Source organism: Hylobates moloch, unplaced genomic scaffold (assembly GCF_009828535.3).
Source record: "Hylobates moloch isolate HMO894 unplaced genomic scaffold, HMol_V3 SCAFFOLD_13, whole genome shotgun sequence".
Lineage (NCBI taxonomy): Eukaryota > Metazoa > Chordata > Mammalia > Primates > Hylobatidae > Hylobates > Hylobates moloch.
The window spans coordinates 22,181,128-22,199,715 of record NW_026652288.1 but is presented as its reverse complement, the minus strand read 5'-3'; the positions used below and the strand labels follow the sequence as shown (position 1 = coordinate 22,199,715).

Here is an 18,588-nt window from a genome sequence, read left to right as displayed (position 1 = left end):
CCTTTGATTTCTTTTATCTGTGTATAAGGAGATACGGTGAGAGAAGAGTGAGAAAAAAAAAAGAAAGAAAAAGCTATTTGTATTTTCAAGCAAAGTTTCAGGAAAATATAAAGGAGCCAGGACTTGCTGTGTTCAAAACAAAATTGTTTCTCATTCCTTGTCTCTTTCATTCAGCAAAAAACTTCTTTCAAAGTAAGAAAGAATACTAGAGAAAAATAAAATCCAGCATGCTATCAGAAATACTTCTTAGAATAAAGATGAAGCCAAAGGTGAACTTTAAAACTGTCTGGGAAAACCTCAGAAAAATTTAAGGAGATGCTTCATAAGCCTTTCAGATAAACAAACAGCCTTTTAAGGATCTTAAGGACATCTCTTGCATAGCCCCTCTGTTAAATGATAGGTTTTTAAGAAACCTTAAAAGCATTGTTATCACAGCAATCTCACAGGAAGCCCAAGGTAAGAGAACAGCTGATCTTTAACAGAGTTGGGGACATGTCTTTTATTTGATGGATTCACACATTGAAACATAGAACATCCACAGTGTTTTTAATGGCATTTTATCAGTTTGGAGCAAAAGAGACAATGACAGTACGAAATGTGAAGTGGACTTTTGAAACACCCTCCTCTCCAACTTTTTACAGGCAGGTAGGAGGCAGGGAAGTCTACTTAATTGCAAACACAGGCCGTTTCTTATGGAAAAAAATAGCTTGACCCAGAGGATAAAACAAGGGTCCTCAGAGGGTGAAACCAAAACTTCAAGATATAGAACCAAGAGTTAGAGCCATATCTTCATGATGGTGAGACTGTACCTGAATCAAGGAACAGACAACCTGTGCCCAGCTGAACTTCAGAACTGCTTTGAACAGGTGACTACTGTGTGCATCCCATGGAGTGCCTGTAGCAATTATCTAGGCTTGTCCCACCATTGTATTTTAAGTGGGAACAACAACAGATAAGAATTTTTCTTTTGAGTTCACAGTTCTTTAAATTGAGAGATATGATGTTAAAAGTGCCACACCTCAGAAGGCTTATTATATTCAGACCTGATTTAAATGACAAGATCCTGGATTGAGAGTAAATATTGAAATAGGATGAGACTTGGGGTCTTGAAGGAAGGATGTCAAAGATTAACACATCCAGACATTTGTTAAAGTAGTTAAACAATTTTACTCAGTAACTACTGACAGTAGAGGAAAGAGCTGAGCTCCATTCTGATTTGTGCAAAGTTAACTAGGTGTTTTGAAGTGATAATGAGGAAATATGGAGAAGGTGCAAACGGGAGCTCAGGTAAAAATTGTAAAGTGTTGGTCAGTGTAAATAGGACCTGTGTCTGCTATCTGGCACTCACTGTGCAAATTAGGATTCTATCTTCACACAGAGACTGGGAGACAGAGATCTTATCCTTCTTGACAATTACATTCCAAAGCAATGGCTTTCAGGTTCTTTAGAAAGACATTCTGGAGTTGTAGGAGCTATTTATATATATCAAAGAGGCCGAGAAGAGATCCACAAATATAAACCCTTTTAAATAAATGCTCTAAAAAAGGGAGGTCAGGGGCCTTCTGTCAGGTTCTGTCTGGAAAAAACTTTAAGTTATGCCTGGGTTGAATTTTCTTGGGCAAACATTGTAATGATGGGCTGGAGTCACCCTAGGAACACAGTACCTTATGTTGTTAGAAGTCACACGGGGGTTTGGTCATCTCTTAGTCCAGAGGTTTGGATGGTATGTTAGTCCATTCTCACACTGCTATAAGAACATACCTGAGACTGGGTAATTTATAAAGGAAACAATGTTAATTGACTCACAGATCCACAAGGCTGAGGAAGCCTCAGAAAACTTATAATCATGGCAGAAGGGGAAGCAAACACATTCTTCTTCACATAGCAGGGTAAGAAAGAAGTGCAGAGTGAAAGGGGGAACAGCCCCTTGTAAAACCATTAGGTCTCATGAGAACTCATTGACTATCATGAGAACAGCATGGGGGAACTGCCCCCAGGATCTAATTACCTCCCATAAAGTCTCTGCAGCAACACATAGGAATTACAATTCAGATTACAATTCAAGATGAGATTTGGGTGGGGACACAGCCAAACCATATCATTTTGCCCCTGGCCCCTCCAAAATCTCATGTTCTTACATTTCAAAACATAATCATGCCCTTTCAACAGTCCCCCAAAGTCTTAACTCATTTCAGTGTTAACCCAGAAGTCCTAATCCGAAGTCTCGTCTGAGACAGGGCAAGTCCATTCCACTTATGAGCTGGTAAAATTAAAAGCAAGTTAGTTATTTCCTAGATATAATGGTGGTACAGGAATTGAGTAAATATACCCATTCCAAATGGAGAAATTGGCCAATACAGAGGGGCTACAGGCTCCATGAAATTCCAAAATCCAACAGAGCAGTCAAATCTTAAAGCTCCAAAATGATTTCCATTGACTCCATGTCGTCTCACATCCAGGTCACACGGATGCAAGAGGTGGGCTTCCACAGCTTTGGGCAGCTCTGCCCTTGTGGTTTTGCAGAGTACAGCCCCCCTTCCAGCTGCTTTCATGGGCTGACATTGAATGTATATGGCTTTTCCAGGTGCATGATGCAAACTTCCAGTGGATCTACCATTCTGGGGTCTGGAAGATGGTGGCCATCTTCTCAGAGCTCTACCAGGCAGTGGCCCAGTAGGGACTCTGTGTGAGGGCTCCAACCCCATATTTCCCTTCTGCACTGCCCTAGCAGAAGTTCCAGTTGAGGGCTCCACACCTGCAGCAAACTTCTGCCTGGACATCTAGGTGTTTCCATACAACTTCTGAAATCTAGGTGGAGGTTCCCAAACCTCAATTCTGGTCTTCTGTGCACCTACAGACTCATCACCATGTGAAAATTGCCAAGGCTTGGGACTTACACCCTCTGAAGCCATGGCCTGAGGTGTTCTTTGGCCCCTTTTAGCTATGACTGAAGCTGAAGGAGCTGGGACACAGGGCACCAAGTCCTGTGTCTGCACACAGCAGGGGGGCCCTGGGTCTAGCCCAGGGAACCATTTTTTCCTCCTAGGCCTCCAGGTCTGTGATGGGAGGGGCTGCCTGGAGCCTGATGTAGGGGGCTGACATTCCCTGGAGACATGTTCTGTATTGTCTTGTTGGTTAACATTGGGCTTCTTGTTACTTGTGCAAATTTCTGAAGCAGGCTTGAACCCCAGAAAATGCTCTGGTTCCTCTTGAGTGCTTTGCTGCTTAGAAATTTCTTCTGCCAGATACCCTAAATAATCTCTCTCAGATTCAAAGTTCCACAGATCTCTAGGGCAGGGGCAAAATACTGTCAGTTTCTTTGCTAAAGCATAGCAAAAACCACTTTTATTCCAGTTCCCAACAAGTTCCTCATCTCCATCTGAGACCACCTCAGCCTGGACTTAATTGTCCATATCACTATCAGCATTTTGGTCAAAGCCATTCAACAAGTCTCTAGGAAGTTCCAAACTTTCCCATATTTTCCTGTCTTCTGAGCCCTCCAAGTCTCTAGGAAGTTCCAAACTTCCTCACATTTTCCTGTCTTCTTCTAAGCCCTCCAAACTGTTCCAACCTTTGCCTGTTACCCAGTTCCAAAGTTGCTTCCCTATTTTTGGGTATCCTTATAGCAGCACCCTACTCTCTGCAGTACTGATTTAATGTCTTAGTCCATTCTCGCACTGCTATAAGGACATACACAAGACTGGGTAATTTATAAAAGCAAGATGTTTAATTGACTCATAGTTCTGCACGGCTGGGGAGGTCTCACTTACAATCATGGTGGAAGGAGAAGCAAACATTCCCTTCTTCACATGGTGGCAGGAGAGAGAAGTTTAGAGCAAAAGGGGAAAAAGCTCCTTATAAAATCATCAGATGTCATGAAAACTCACTCGCTATCATGAGAACAGCATGGGGACACCATCCCCATGATCTAATCACCTCGCACCAGGTCCCTCCCACAACATGTGGGGATCACAATTTGCATTACAATTCATGATGAAATTTGGGTGGGGACACAACCAAACCATACAAGATGGAGTCATTATGTGTGGAGAGTTTTACAGCTTTCAGAGGGTGAGTATATTTTCCATGTGAAAATATTATAAATAATGTATGGCCAGAGGTCAGAAAATGGCAATTTTAAAACATAGTCTGTAATTCTTTGATACTGTACTAACAAGAAAGAGGTATAATTGCCCTTCTCTTAAATCTGAGTAAACTTGTGACTGAGCAATGGAGTATAGCAGAAGTGATGCTATGGACTTCCATGCCCAGCTCATAATAGTCTTTGTTCACTGAAGACATCACACTTGGCTGTCTAAGCTTCCACATAAGAAGATTATAGCCATAATTTCCAGGAGAATGGGGGATAAAATAGATTAGAGACTATAAGATGATTGTTAGGCACCACTAACAGACCACTTCAGGTACAGGTCACTCAACAAATATTGGTAGAATAAATTAAAGGTGATTGAATAAATGAATTAATGAATGAGATCACTTCATAGTGGATAATCGTATCTTTAAATTTGAATAGAAGTTCTTTGAGAATGAAAAGAAATTTAAATAATTAATGATAAATTCCCAAATAGCACATTTAAGACATGACAAGTTAATGAATCTTAAGTTATGTAATGGCCATTTTAGAAATTTAGGTAATTCTAAAACTATTTAAAATTTTCCTACTGAATAGGAAAAAAGTCAATTTGCTGTGAATGGAAGAGAATGATTTTTGAATCAAGATCATCATCATTCTATAAATATTTGTTTTGTGAATGAATAACTCACTTTTATTTAATAGGCACTATGAGCTAAGCCTTGTAAGAAGAGTATTTTCATGCATCGTACACCTAAATGATAGATATTATTTAAAAATCTATTACATAAGTAAATGAAGTTAGAAAAAGTGTATTCATTTGTCCAAGAAAAAGGGTTAGGGTTTAAGAGGGCTGTTAGTAAGACTGAAAAATTGCTTGATTTCCAAACTCTCAGCATTCTGCTTTTTTCTTTTTTTCTGAGACAGAGTCTCTGTCACCCAGGCTGGAGTGCAGTGGCGCAATCTCGGTTCACTGCAACCTCTACCTCCCAGGTTCAAGCAATTCTTCTGCCTCAGCCTCCCGAGTAGCTGGAATTACAAATGCATGCCATCATACCCAGCTAATTTTTTTTTTGTATTTTTAGTAGAGATGGGGTTTTACCATGTGGGTCAGGCTGGTCTTGAACTCCTGACCTCATGATCCGCCCACCTTGGCCTCCCAAAGTGCTGGGATTACAGGCGTGAGCCACCGCACTTGGCCAGCATTCTTCTTTTTAAGTGTAGCAGTTATTTTAGCAATGGATAAGCTTAACTTTGAAAACTTATATCCTAAAAAGACAGCAACTTGTTTGGAATTCACTTTCCTCAGTCGCACAGCTTACTCCTGCATCACCTTCAAGCCTGCTGAAATATAACCTTCCGAATGGAATCTTCCTTGAACAGTCCATTTTGATTGTACCACTCATTCTTGCATTCTTATTCTCCCCTACCCTCATCTAATCTTTTTTTCCATAGCACCGACCATCTTTTAACACACTATATAATTTACTTCCTTGTATTTATTGTGTATCTCACTGCTCTGAAATGTAAAGTGTCCAAAGTCAAACATTTCTCTTTTATTCACGGATGTAAAGCGGGACTAGAGCAACATGCATGTTGGGTACATATTTACTGAATGATGAATGCATGCATTGACTGCAGTGTATGCTTTGACTGTAATGGTGAACAGAAAGACAAAAACCTCATTCACAAGGAATTTTCCCTTCAGCAGGAAAACACTGAGTAGAGGTTTTGCCCTAAGTTTCAGTAGTTTAATTCAGCTCAGCCAGCTGTTTCTCCCTACTCTTAGGATTAGTATTTATTGTTTCGTTTATCATCCCCTTTGTCTAGTGTTCTTGTTTCTGAGGTCTCATTTTTTTACTCTTGTCTACTCCATAATATCTTTAAAAAATATTACATAGTTACATTTAAAAGGAAAATCTCTTAATGAAGACAAAGTATACATTAGGGTTACCTTTTAGGGTTCTTTCTTTCACCCTCTCTGCACTCTTGTCAAGGCTTCATTGATCTTGTAATATCTAGTATAATTTAAATCTCCATTTACAGAGCCAATCCTTGTTCTCGGCACACTCATCCACCTTCAAGCGCCATCAGAACTTACTGGGCCTATGTTTAATCTTGGGACATTTGTCTGTCCTCCCTTCCCCATTATTACTATTATAGTAATCTCTAGTGAGTGGAAGTATTTCCAGCTCATAGCTATCACCCTCAAACAGCAATAAGCAATGCAATAATATAGAAAATTAGTTGTGATTGGTTTACTCCAAATACATAAATGCTTATTTCCTTTTGAAACAAAATGCTAATATGAACATTTCAGAGTATATCAAGTTAGTATAAGAGAATAGCCACTTGGGAAGATAAAACTGGAGATGGAGATCAGCTAGACTGAGAGAGCATTTAAAGAACTGCAAGTAATGTTTTCAGTATAAATTATGATCTCAGTTTTTGCAAAACCTTTGAAAATAAAAAAACTGCTAAGAGTGAAGTTGCATTAGTCAAGCAGATGCCATATGCATTCTGATTCCTTCTCTGTCTCTTACACACACACACACACACACACACACACACACACACACACACAAAGGCAAACACAACACATATACAATAGCAAGATTACAGAATAAATTTTTTCTTTATTCTTTAAAATTAAAAAAAAATGAATCCCCCTTAACTGGTCAGGAGAGTGCAGACTGTCAGATAAAGAGATAGTTAACTCAGATCCTGGAAAGTACTTTTGGTTGATGGTACAGTTTAACAATTAGGTATTTTATTCATACTTAGTTGTATCATATTTAATTATTGTATTTCTATCTAATTAGTTATTGTTTATCTTGCATTTTCTAATTTTGTTTTTTTATTCACTGTGATACTATTTAATAAAAGTGCTGTTATGCACTTTTATTTCTTTTTTTATAATATATACTGCATTTATTTTATACACTTTCAAAATATATGCCTAAAGGTGACTTTACTCACCTTCATTTTCAGGTTCCCTTTAGCTAATTTTCTCCAAATACAAATAATAAAATTTCCTTTATTAACTTATGAAAAACCAAATAACAAGCAAATAAAAATATCTGTAATGTTTGAATGGGACGTGCTCAATTTCTGAAATATTTCAAACCCAAGATAGTAAATTGAGAGAAATAACGAATCTACTCATAGATCAATAATTTAAAAACTTGAAAAAGAAAAAAGTCCCAATGGCATAACACTTGGTAATATTTAACCACTATTGACAACAAATATTCATTTTTAAAAATATTCATTTTTAAAATAAAAATGTATTACTTCTGTAAAGTGACAAAGTTGATCTATGTTAAATTAGGAATCAATTTTATACTTGTAGGTGAAAATCCTAGGTACTCCTGTTGGAAACAGATATGAAAAAATCATTTCTAGTCTTATCATTCTTATTTAATTATTTAAAAATTTAAATTGTTAGAATAAGACATGGGAAAACCAATGAGAATAAATATTCAAAGAATAATTCAAATAATACAATATAGCAAATTAATATAAAAGAATAAGCTAAAATGTATTGGGTCTAGCATAAATTTAGCATATTAGAAGGTTTAAAGATACGTACCTCAAAGCAATAATTTGCTAGGAAAAGAAATAAGAAAACTGATATTTCATTCACATTAGTAACAAAAATGTAAAATACATAAAAATAGCTTTAATAAGAGATGGATGAGAACTCTATACATAAAACTGTAAAATAAAATTGCAAGTAAACCATGATCCAAATTACTGGAGCAGTCATGTTATTTAATGTAAAAATGGAGAATATCTTTGTATTTTGCCTGAAATCCTTTATGAACTTATGAGGCTGAGAACTCTTAAGAATTGCATGTAATTATGATGATCAGTTCCCTAGTTTTGGTTCTGTTTTCTTTAAGACTTTGTATTATTCGCAAGTTAGACACCCACAGTCTTTTCTCCATGACCTGTTTGTCATTTTCCTTTCTTTCTTCTTTCTATTGTTTTTCTGCATTTCTTATTGTACATTTTAATAATTTCAATGATTATTTTAATTTTACTTTTGCATATTTTTCATTTGTAAAGATGTATTCATTGCCTTCTCTTGTTCAATGCCAAAGCCCTCCTTTGTTTCTTTAAAATAGATTTCATAGGACCTCTCTTCTTTTTGTATACAGTGTGAAAAATCTTTTCAAGTCAAGTTTAGCTCTGATTGTTCTTGAATTGTTATTCTTTTGTGCTGCAAAATGTTTTCCTGTTTCCAAATTCATTTGAAGTTTGAATTTGCACAGATATCCTTGGTTATATTCTGTTATTTTGTAATGTTTTTGCTTGTTTGCATCAGGTGATGCTGACACTAATATAGTTCAATGTTAGTAGGCTGCTGATATTTTGGAAATCCTTCATTATCTTTGCCAGATTTTCCTAAATCTTATTCTAACCAAGGTAGCAGCTCAGTTGTCAGGGAGTTCAAGCCCACTGCTAAGAATGTCACTCAGGCTAGAGACATGGTACCTACTAATGACAAATTCACCATTAGATTTATCAGGGGATAGTTGGACAATGTAGGGCAAAATAAAGATCCTAGCTAAGAAGTTGGTCATAAATAATTCATTAACTAGATATACTTTAAAAATTTATGCAAGTTAAAATTCAGGAATATTTGAATGATAATACCAGCAGAGAAAATTCAGTGACAATTGTTTTGTTTAAAAAGATGGAGTCACATAAAAAGGAAAAATAAGAGAGAAAGAATAAGATTAAAACATAAGGTTTAGAGGAGCCTAACAAATTGAGCAGAATGTACAAATAATAGCAAAACAGAAAATCAGTTACCAAATCTGATGAATATAAAAATAGAAATCTCAGATATGAAAAACAAATATGGCTTTGAATGCAGGAATGGTGCCAGGAGAGTACTAGCATACCAATTAAGAAAACAATGTCTTTCTGGAATGTGATAAAAATAAGATACCTAAACCCAAATCATTTTAAAGAAGAGATAAGAGATTGTGACGCTGTCTTGTGCATTATCACAGCATATTCACAATATAATTTCAAGATAATATTTTTTAAAGAAAATATCCAATAACTAGTGGGTGGTATACAAAAGTCTACCAACAAGGAATCCTAATGAGGACATGACTGTTTAATTTCATCAAAATCATTATCATTTTTGCCCTAATGAATTACTGTACTCAGCCCAGATGGTTCCTGCAAAAATAGAAGGAAACAGATAAAGAGAAACAAAGTAAGCCTACTTTTGTAGAAACCAATTAATGAGCAATGTAAATAAGTAAAGTGAGCAAATAGATAAGTTAATAGATATTAAAGCTCTCTAAGCTGCCTGTCATTCAGGTACAATTATAGGTACCATAGTTAGATCATATTGCCTTCAACTTGTTGTAGTAAAACTTTTTAATATATTTCTTCTCATACCATCATTACCTAAGCTTTCATAGCACCATGACTGATACCATTTTTTGTTTTCTCTAGGATTTTTAATTTTTTAAAATAATCACTCGTTCTTATCTCCATGAGGACCTTCAAGAAATGGTTGAGAGAAGAGAAAGATCCCCTAAAATGGTAATTATGCCCATTTGTCCTTAACCTGTGAAAGTATTTCATTATAATCTGTTTTACTCACTAATAAACTCAATAATAAAATGAGTATAGAAGAAAAATGCCCTTGGGTTGGGTGGTTGCATGCCGTCTGGAGAATGCAGTGTAGAGGACTAACGTTTTTCTGAAATTTGTACAACATCGCTATAATGATATTTCCTTTTCTTTTTGTTCTATGCATATTCAATTATTAAAATCATTCTCAAATCATTTAATAAGTTGGTTGTTACAAGTGGCACCAATTCAAAATCCTAGGCATCACTTGAAATAGCACTGAACAAGTCCTAGCAATGATACAGTGGGCTATGCATAAAAGGAGGTTAGATGACCTAGCTACATGACCTAGGTTCCCTGGTGTCTGATATAGTCTGCACCATGCATGCATTCAACTCATGCTATGGGACAACTTTTTAAAACCTAAAGGAGAATATGAGCAAGGGTGCAGGCAGGGATTACAATGTGCTACTGCTCAGGGAAGAAGATTTTTATCAATGTTAACATATTTTAGGGGGGCACAAAGCCCCATTGCTTTCCAAATATCTCTTCCTCCTTTTTGCTGATGACTTACATTCCAACATTAAGAGCTTCACCAACTCTTTAATCTTGGCTGAACATGATTTGGAATTTTAATTTTGTTTTGAATAGTAGCCTTTGGCCTCCAACACAATTCCAATGGCATTCAATTTCAAACCCATTCCTGATTTTTTTTTTGACTTTACTCCTTTCATTTAGGTACTGTGATTTTATATTGCTTTTTCTTTTATACCTATTTGTTTAGGCTACCATATCATACTTGGGTGGATGATGTCCTCATTTTTATGTATGCTTTTCTTCCTTCTTTTTTTTTTTTTTTTTGAGACGGAGTCTTGCTCTGTCGCCCAGGCTGGAGTGCAGTGGCGCGATCTCGGCTCACTGCAACCTCCGCCTCCCGGGTTCACGCCATTCTCCTGCCTCAGCCTCTCCGAGTAGCTGGGACTACAGGCGCCCGCCACCACGCCCGGCTAATTTTTTGTATTTTTGGTAGAGACGGGGTTTCATCGTGGTCTCGATCTCCTGACCTCGTGATCCGCCCGCCTCGGCCTCCCAAAGTGCTGGGATTACAAGCGTGAGCCACCGCGCCCGGCCCTCTTCCTTCTTTTTCCTCACAAAATGGGTCCACTAGACACAAACCTTAATTTTAGTAAATTATTATCAAAAAATAATACACACCCACATACTCATTTTCAAAACTACTTAATTTAGTGGCATGAGATTAGGTTCAATCATTTTAGGAAATAGTTTCAGCATTTATGAGGTTCTATAACTGTAATTGAACTATCGAATTTTTAGCTTACAATTGGTTTGAAGTTTTTAGCATTTAGTTTCAAAATAACATTGGCTTTGGTAGGCTTTTTGGATTTTATAAATCTTATTATACTGTTGGATTAAAGAGTTTTCAAGTTGGCATATTATGTACTTCCCAGAGTGAATGGATTTGTTTTTTTTCCTAAAAGGGATAGGGAAGGACAATTTGAAGGCATTAAGTTCTTAATGGGTGAAAAGGAAGCACATTAAGGAGTGAAGGGGGCATAGAAAACTGAGGTTGAGAAAACTGAGGGAGAGCAAATGGAATGGGCTTCCCATTTATGTAGAAGCCCAAGACACCTTGGAATTATCACATCTCAATCTACTCTGTCTCTTGAAAATTCCTCCACTTCCCTTCTTGGTTTAATCCTCATTATTCTATTTTTTTTGTTTTTAATTATTGTGGATACATAGTAGTTGCACTTATTTATGGAATGCATGAGATATTTTGAGATAAGCTAACAATGCATAATAGTCAATTTAGGGTAATTGGAATATTCATCACTTCAAGCATTTACCATTTCTTTGTGTTGGGAACATTTCAGTTTTACTCTTTTAGTTATTTTGAGATATACAATAAATTACTTTTAACCATAGTCACTCTGTTTTGCTGCCAAACACTAGATCTTATTCTTTCTATCTAATTGTATGTTTGTACCCATTAACTATACCCTCTTTATCCACCCTCCTTACTTCCCTTCCCAATCTCTGGTAGCCATCATTCTACTCTCTAACTCCATGAGGTCAATTATCCTTTAGCTCCCACATATGAATGAGAACATGTGATATTTGATTTTCTGTGACTGTCCTATTTCACTTAATGTAATATCCTCCAGTTCTATCCATATTGTTGCAAATGACAAAATTTCATTGTTTTATGGCTTAGTATTATTCTGTGGTGATATATTCCAAAAGACACCATATTTTCTAAATCTATTCGTCTGTTGATGGTCACAGGTTGATTCCATGTCTTTGCTATTATGAATAGTGCTGCAGTAAACATGGGAGTACAGATATTTTTTTGAGGTTTTTGATATATACCACCAGAGATTTTAACATGTTAGTTTTTTTTAGTTTTTGATGAACTTTTTATTTTTTTCATATGGCTGTATTTTTTTTTGAGACAGGGTCTTGTTCTGTTTCCCAGGCTGGAGTGCAGTGGTGTGATCACAGTTCACTGCAGCCTTGACCTCCTGAGCTCAAGCAATCCTCCCATTTCAGCCTTTTGAGTAGCTGAGACTACAAGTGTATGCCACCATGTCTGGCTAATTAAGAGAATTTTTTCTGTAAAGACAGGGTCTCACTATGTTGTCCAGGCTGGTCTCAAACTCCTGGGCTCAAGTGATTCTCCTGCCTTGGCCTCCCAAAGTGCTAAGATTATAGGAGTGAGCCACTGTGCCCAGCCTGTTGCCTATCTTTATTCTAACAAACCTGGTTTAAATGTGACGTCTTATACCAAATCTTCCTTGACTCTCCTTTCTCCTCCAAACAGGCTCAATCTTTCACCTGCATGCATTGAATCTGATTGATTGCAGTACAACATTGCCAGAACTTACTGCCATAGTGATGATGCTGTACTTTATTCAGCTGTGCATGTTTTTACTTCTCTGACTTAAGGAGGATGGGGAAGGAACTAACACACATTGAGCACTCATTAACTGTCAGGCAACACAATGATGAACATTGCATATTGCTCTTACACAAGCCTTGTGAATTAAGTTAGGGACTTGCATTAGATTTTATACCACCCTGCATTTACTTTATAATCATTTGTAAAAGTACATTAATTTGGATATTGTTTTCAGTCAATCTTCTCTGCTAAACTCTGGGAGAGCATGCACTGTGTTTTTGTTACCTTCCTAGTGTCCAGCTGTAGGGCTAGTACCTAAAAACTCATCAATAAATATCTGTTGAATGAATGAGTGAATCAATAAAAATGTATTTTATGCCTATTTTATAAATGGGGAAACCCAGTCTCAATAAAAGTAAATAATTCAAGGTCACTTAGCGAGTAGGGGCAAACTATGACCAGGCTGACAAATATTGATCCCTATTCCAGTCAAATTTCAACCAGACTTCCTGGCATTTAACAACACAGGCTGAGGGATAGGCAGGAAGTTCTTGAAACAGAGCAGAATGAAGTCAAATATTTCTCATCCATTTAAGTTACATCAGAAACACATTACTCCATCATTCGTGTTTTTCATTCAGCAAATACTTACGCATATAACTCCCTACTCTTGTTATACTGACTCTGATTCCATCAGCTAATGTTGGCCTAGGAATTCAGCATGACCTTGCAATTACAACAGGCATCTCTTTAAATCCCCATGTTTAGAAACCATTTATTTCCTCTTGACATTTATTCTCCTGATTTTCCAGGAAAGGTAATGTTGATTTTTCTATGTGTTTACCAAAAACTGCATTTCTAGAATTTCCTTAAATGTAGATGTGGTTCTGAGACCAAATTGTGTAAGATATACATAAAAATGTTACATGAGACTTCTGGGAGGTCCCCTTAGAGGGAGATGGTGGGCTGTTCTTTCTCTCTTTGTCTGTCCTGCTGTGGATGTGGTCTTGAGCTCTGGTGTCCATCTTGGATTTGAGGAGAAATGCCAAAGCCTAGTGCACCACTGGAGTCAGTTTAAGTACATACTGCCAAGTATGCTCATCCTGGATTACTTCTCATCTTCTTTTATTTAAGAGAAAAATCAGTGACATCTTGTGTAAGCTGTTGTTTTCTGGGACTGTTTTACTTGCAGCCAAATGTAACCCTAACTGATACCCATCCTAAGAGAAATAAAGATACCTAAACATTAGCAAGTCTTCTGGCTTCAGGAGATAGCAAAAGAGAAATCTCATATGCCAATAAAATAAGTCTTTCAAATGGGCAAGTAATTTTAAGGAAAGATTAGCTACAAATATATTCCATAAAATAAAAGTCCAAAAAATAAAAATAATATAGTCATAAAAGTATTAGCCAAAACAAATTTGAAACATGAAACATTTTCATTTCTATTTAAGATCATTGATTCCATCTTTCAGTGTAGCATAAATTATGCATTATGAAAATTACCTCATAAGTAAATATAAAAATAGTTAAGAAAAAACAAATGTAAAGAATCAAATTGAAAGTACAGTATAGGAAATCCTATTAGAGGATTCTAAGGCAATATGGAGTGAAATATTTTTGAAAATGCAAAGGAGAATGTAACCTTTGATTTTAAAGAACAATATCATGTGATTATGAATGTTCTCCTGCATAAAATATGCATATTGTCTTGACGGGATCAAGGAGATTAACAGTTGGATTGTATTTATATTTTCCACTCTTACTGCTTCCAGTTCAAAAGACTACAATACCACTGAGCCTGCCCCCGAAGAAATGATCACACCATCACAATTGTCTGCAAAGCAGGCCTCATAAGTTGCATCCTCTGGGCAGGCTGAGGCAATTGGGGCGAATTCTGCCAGTGCTGTCTTTTGAGGTAAACTTCCATCAGAGCTAAACCATAAATGGTGATATCATAAAGAAACTACATCTCTTGAATTTGGTTGCCTGCACTGTGAAGACTTCAGAAGCTATGCACCTACTTACTTTTAGCTGCCTGCAGATTCTTAGGTAAATGTGCTTCTTCCTCAATATCATCTTACTCTTGTTCGTACTTCATGTCTACTTTAATAGTTCAGAATCTATTCAACATCTAACCTTGATGGTTCCCCTTGCCAAATTATCTTCTTATAGTGTTTTTTTTTCTGAAAATATTAACTTAGTTGGTTGAAAATACATTTATCAAGGGCCTACTGTATCCCAGGTGCTATACGAGGCAATAGTTAGAATCTTTCATGTCTGTACAGTCTCAGCAACCCTGGGAAGGAATTCAATCTTTGATCCTGTCTTAAAGAACAGTTTATACAATGTTCAACACCCTTCTTCTTAATATTTTTTTGGGGGGGAATTACATTTAAGTAATGAGAGCTTCTGGATAGAAGAGAGAATATTTGGATAGATGAGAGAATATTTGTCTATGTCCATAACGCTTTCAGGGAATACTCTCACGAAAAATAAAAAGAATCAGGAGTGTCTCCGATTATAACAAACGGTGAACTAGGGGAGGGAGAACAGTGGGTAATATTAGGAATAAGATCACCCCATCTGCTTAGGAGACTTCAGAGAAGAGTTATTGAAGCCGAGACTAAAATTAACACCAGATCAGATCACCACTTATTTGGCCTAATAGTGATCTTCAGTGAAGTACATGATTCTCTAGTCAACTGAGACCAAGAACCTGTGCTTCTATTTCAACAAGAAATTTAAATGTTAAAGTAAGAAAAAAAGATTAAATTTAAAGTCTTCCCAATAAGAAGGGAAAAAAAAAAGTATTTTTCTACTTTCATGAGTGTAATGCTGGCTGCTTATTTTCAAAATGTTAATTTGCTTTTTCATAATATACTTAGTAATTAGTGAACAAAACTATAATGTACTGTGGTTATGATTTAAAGGCTTAAATGACAGACTCTAACTACAATAATTTCAGTTCTGATGTGTTGTTAAATAACAATATATTCTAAATGAGTAACCTTGGAATAACTAAGCCATTGGGGACTATTGGCCACCTGATAATTAAACTTGATCTAACATGGACATCAAAACCAATTATATGTACTAAGCAGAAAGACAGGTCAACTCTTCAGAGAGATGAAATGAACTTGGACAGATGGACAGAATGCAAATCATGCAGGTTTCTTAATGAAGGAGAAATGAAATGCAATTTGAAGCCCTGTGAAAAATCTGGATAGCTATTCCTAGAGTATAAATCGCTGAAAATAAATTAGATTGAAACTAGATGGATTGCCACATTTCCAACCACCATGAAACCATTCCTCTAGAGAATTTAGATTTTCAAGTCTTTTAGGTAATGAGGTTTAGGACAAAATGGCTCTTTGGTGTCTTTCTATTAGTTTGCTAAGGAGGCCATAACAAAGTGCCTCATGCTGGGGGGACTTTAGCAACAGAAATTTATTTCCTCACAGCTCTGGAGGGTAAGCGTTCAAGACCAAGTCATCACCAGATTGGTTTCTTCTGAGAGCCTCTCTCCTTGGATTGCATATTGCTGTCTTCTTCTGGTTTTCACATGGCCTTTTCTCTGTGCCTGTGTATCTCTGGTGTCTCTTCCTCTTCTTAGAAGGCCACGATTCATATTGGATTGGGGCCCACCCCAACAGCTTTATGTCACCTTAATTCCTTCTGTAAAGACTCTATCTCCAAACAGTCCTATTTCAAGGTACTAGGGATTAGGCTTCATCACATGAATTTTGGGAGGACAAAATTCAGCCCACAACAATATTTATTGCACAATTTAGACACAATTTAGAGAACAGAAACATCAAAATATGGAAATGAATAGAGAGAAAATCAGTTGAGTACCTTACCAGAGGGAGGTTTTGATCTGTTGGTAGGGTGACCAACCATCCCGATTTTCCAGGAACTATCCTGGTTTTAGCACTGAAAGTCTCGTATCCTGTCCTCAAACAACAATGGTTGGTCACTCAGTGTCGTGTGCTGGATACTCTACAAGAATAGTTAAACGTAGGAACATGTTTAGTGACCCAAAGAATTATGGTGGTGTGATAAACAAATCATTATGTTCTTTAAAATTTTATTAGGAGTGTAAATAATACTCCAGCCAGCAGGCCTCTGTATGAGTATGAAGTTGAATCCAGGAAGATCTCAAATCGTTGGAAAGTTAACACATCTACAGTTTGTATGAGGGTGGCACCTTCTTAGTGGCCAGCAAACTTCTCTCAAATGTCCCTCAATGACAGATTTTATCACTTAAATGTAACTTCTTTTCTTTCTTCTTAGGTTTTATTCAGGGAGAAGAATATTTTTTCCCTGAATTCCAGGACTTATATTTAGGATGATCTCAAGTCCTATTTTTCCTGGGGCAGTCTCATTTTACCTATTGTTTCAGAATAATTTTTAGTAAATACTCCTTAAATTCTCCAAAAGTCCCTGTTTTTGAGATAAATTATATGGTCACCCAACTTCTGTTGCTCAAAGTTCTTCTGGCTCCATACACTTCTCTGCTTTTCTCCTCATGTGACAGAGCAGCTTCTCCACTAGGCATTCACCGGCATAGATTCCCCCAGTCCCTGTGTGACTCCTCTCTTCACTGTCTGATCAGAGCAATGGAGATGGGACTCACTTATTTTGTTTTAGACCCCCCTACTTGACCAGATCTTGTATTTTGATAACAAAAGAGAAAGTATAATTTTTCCCTCAGCAAAGAATCAGGACACAGAAGCTTATATATTAGGGAGAAAATTAGAGAGTTTAAAACAATGCAAATAAATTACATGTGTGTGCAACATACTTTCAGTAATCATGAAATCTCAAGGGATTTCAGGAAACATATAGTTGAATCTTCTCCTTTTGCCAAGGAAAAACGTGAGGCTTACACAGAGGAAGCAATTTGTCATAGAGTATAACCTAATTTGACCTAGTTAGAAGAAGATTCTTGACCACCAATGAATTTGATATTTCCATTACCCAAGTCGGGTATTTTTACCATATGAGAAGAATATGATAACTGTTTTCTTACAATATCTTTTCTGGGCTTCTTTGTATCTTAAAATAACATATTTGTTTTCCTAAATGCAATTCTATTTGGTGCATCTTTGAAAAAGTATAAAATAGATGTAAGCCAAAGAAATTTAAAAAGATTGTAAGTCCACTCCTCAGAAGTGATCACAGAATTATTTTCTTCCATTATGATTCCAGTTTAGTGCATGTAATCATGTGTGTGTGGTATGTGTGTGTAAGCATAAATGTATACATCTACTTATGTCTGTGATACAAATGGAGATTGCTCCATCTTATGATATACGTTAACTCGACCTTTAAACCTAAATCTATATTATGAACACATTTAGCCAACTATGATGTTACCATTGAAGATGTAACTGATTTTTTCTTTTTTGTTGTTGCTATTATAAAAAATGTTGCTGGAAAACTCTATGTGATAGTGTTTGTAAATTATTACTTATATCTGTGCTGCTAGTTACCTGAAGGGAAAAATTACTAATCAGAAGTCTGCACATTCTTATTCCTTTTTAAAATGCTTTGCATATGGCTGTTCAGGAAGGTTGTGCCAATTCATAGACCTGCAGCACTATGGAAGCATTTCTGTTTTCCTCCAACCCTTGACAACACTGGCAGTTCTCTTTTTATAGTTTCTGCCAGCTTGATAGAGAAAAATAGTGTATCCTGGTTGTAATTTGCATTCACTTCATTATGATTATACTTGTGCAGTTTTTACGTGTTCATAGGTCTTTTGTAAAGCACCTGTTTCTATTTTCTAACCTTTTCAGTTCTTTTGCTTTGTTGTTTATCTTATCATACAGCAATAGATCTTTATAATAACACAATAATGTATTAACATAATCACTGCTTGAATTGATATGTGTTGTAAATACATTTAATATTTTTCAATTTCATTTTAATGATTTTTTAAACTTGAAGTTTTAAAAAGTGTGGTGTT

The 18,588-nt window shown here is 36.3% G+C and overlaps 1 long non-coding RNA gene across 1 annotated transcript in view; it reads left to right on the top strand.

The window, feature by feature from the left end:
* LOC131381044 (uncharacterized) overlaps nucleotides 1-18,588 on the top strand; it is a 135,784-nt gene that overhangs the window by 110,735 nt on the left and 6,461 nt on the right. Inside the window, exon 2 of the long non-coding RNA XR_009209460.1 lies at nucleotides 9,575-9,664. This is a non-coding gene — a long non-coding RNA (uncharacterized LOC131381044). The remainder of the gene's footprint in view (nucleotides 1-9,574; nucleotides 9,665-18,588) is intronic.